The following is a 2,445-nucleotide window of genomic DNA, read 5'->3' as shown; positions in this document are numbered from 1 at the left end:
TTATATTGTAGCTATATTAGGATTTATTTTACAGGTAAGTATTTAGCTTTAAATAGGAATCATTTATTTAATAAGAGTTAATTTATTTCGTTAGATAAAAATTATATTTAACTTAGGGGGGTGTTAGTGTTAGGGTTAGATTTAGCTTTAGGGGTTAATACATTTATTAGAATAGCGGTGAGCTCCGGTCGGCAGATTAGGGGTTAATAATTGAAGGTAGGTGTCGGCGATGTTAGGGAGGGCAGATTAGGGGTTAATACTATTTATGATAGGGTTAGTGAGGCGGATTAGGGGTTAATAACTTTATTATAGTAGCGCTCAGGTCCGCTCGGCAGATTAGGGGTTAATAAGTGTAGGTAGGTGTCGGCGACGTTGTGGGGGGCAGATTAGGGGTTAATAAATATAACATAGGGGTCGGCGATGTTAGGGGCAGCAGATTAGGGGTACATAGGGATAACGTAGGTGGCGGCGATTTGCGGTCGGAAGATTAGGGGTTAATTATTTTAAGTAGCTTGCGGCGACGTTGTGGGGGGCAAGTTAGGGGTTAATAAATATAATATAGGGGTCGGCGGGGTTAGGGGCAGCAGATTAGGGGTACATAAGTATAACGTAGGTGGCGGTCGGCAGATTAGGGGTTAAAAATTTTAATCGAGTGGCGGCGATGTGGGGGGACCTCGGTTTAGGGGTACATAGGTAGTTTATGGGTGTTAGTGTACTTTAGGGTACAGTAGTTAAGAGCTTTATAAACCGGCGTTAGCCAGAAAGCTCTTAACTCCTGCTTTTTTCAGGCGGCTGGAATCTTGTCGTTAGAGCTCTAACGCTCACTGCAGAAACGACTCTAAATACCAGCGTTAGAAAGATCCCATTGAAAAGATAGGCTACGCAAATGGCGTAGGGGGATCTGCGGTATGGAAAAGTCGCGGCTGAAAAGTGAGCGTTAGACCCTTTAATCACTGACTCCAAATACCAGCGGGCGGCCAAAACCAGCGTTAGGAGCCTCTAACGCTGGTTTTGACGGCTACCGCCGAACTCTAAATCTAGGCCTTAGTGTCCTTTGATTATAGTTTTATTTAGGTAAGATCAGGAGCAGCATAGAACCTATGTTGGAGCTGTTTATTGTTGCCAACATACAGTATATATCCTGTCTGTCATTGGTTCACCCATGTACTAATTTTTATTAACCAGGAATGCATAGCTGCTCTTTAAATAATTATACCAAGAGAACAAAGTAATATTTGGAATATAATTAAAATGATAATTATGTTATACATAAATCATAAGATGAATGCATTGATTAGTACATAGCTGGAAATAAAGAAACATTTACCATGACTATATTTGAGTAAAGTACACATTTATTTAGGGAAAATGTGGTAAATATGGGCATGAGGAGAGAGGGAGGGGAGTGGTATTCCATTTCTGAGAATCTTCAATCTGTAAAACATTAAAAGAAACTAATGTGTATTATTAAAAAACATAATCATAAATAACTAAAAGGTCTCATTACAATACTATAAAAATACCTGAAAAGAAATCTTGAATAGTTGCAGATCTCTCCAAATGGGCATTGAGGGGTTGGGGATGATTAATTACATCAGGCTCAAAGATTTCACCTGGGGGCTGTGGCGTTGGAAGTAAGTCGTTCAACATCCCATGCTCCTGTGCCATGTTGTGTAGACAGCAACATGCCACTATGATTTTTATAGCTTTTTCTGGACTGAATTGGAGATCCCCCCTGATCTGTCCAGGCAGCGAAAGCGCATTTTTAGAACACCAAACAGTCGTTCTATTATAGCACGTTCGGATATGTGCTTCATTATATCTGTATTAAACGAACAAGAAATATGATTATAATATATAATGTGAAGACAAATCAAATACTAATGAGCTAAATACATTCCTGGTTTGATCTTATAAATCTTTAAACCTTTTTACATGTATAAATATATTTATATTCAAGCAGAGAGATTTATAAATGCTTCACTGATAATAGATGATTTGGATTTTGACTGTCCCTTTAAAGGCACTCAGTACAACATTGTTATGTCTGTGACATATATATATATATATATATATATATACACACACACACGAGATAATCAAGCAACACATGTATGTGCACAAACACAGATATATAGCTTGATAAAGGGGCAGGAGCCCCGGAACGTTGCTCAATAAAGGTGCTGTTGCTCCACATAGAGTGCTACCTGTGTGTTCTATTTCATTACATTTACTGGGACTTTGGAAAGGGAGGTCCTCCAGGTTTGCACCTACATTCACCCGAGTGATTTAAATGGACATTCCTATGAAGTGTGTACTGGTCCTACTTTTCTACAGATTATAGTGAGCATTTTGCAAGGCACAAACAATATTTCTGACATACAAGAGCAGAAAATAAATATATTTTACCTTAATTCAGCAGGCCCAACAACCTGGTTCTCTTTC

At 38.8% G+C, this 2,445-nt stretch overlaps 1 long non-coding RNA gene across 1 annotated transcript; it reads right to left on the bottom strand.

The window, feature by feature from the left end:
* Positions 1-1,337: 1,337 nt before the first annotated feature.
* LOC128651964 (uncharacterized) lies at positions 1,338-1,728 on the bottom strand. Its single transcript, XR_008401231.1, has 2 exons — positions 1,524-1,728; positions 1,338-1,434 (listed from the first exon to the last, which is right to left on the bottom strand). It is a non-coding gene; the product is annotated as an uncharacterized LOC128651964 (long non-coding RNA).
* Between the last annotated feature and the right edge of the window lie 717 nt (positions 1,729-2,445).

The sequence above is a fragment of the Bombina bombina genome, chromosome 3 (assembly GCF_027579735.1).
Source record: "Bombina bombina isolate aBomBom1 chromosome 3, aBomBom1.pri, whole genome shotgun sequence".
In the NCBI taxonomy this organism is placed as follows: domain Eukaryota; kingdom Metazoa; phylum Chordata; class Amphibia; order Anura; family Bombinatoridae; genus Bombina; species Bombina bombina.
The sequence above is the reverse complement of the archived record's forward strand: the minus strand, read 5'-3'. Positions and strand labels throughout refer to the sequence as shown.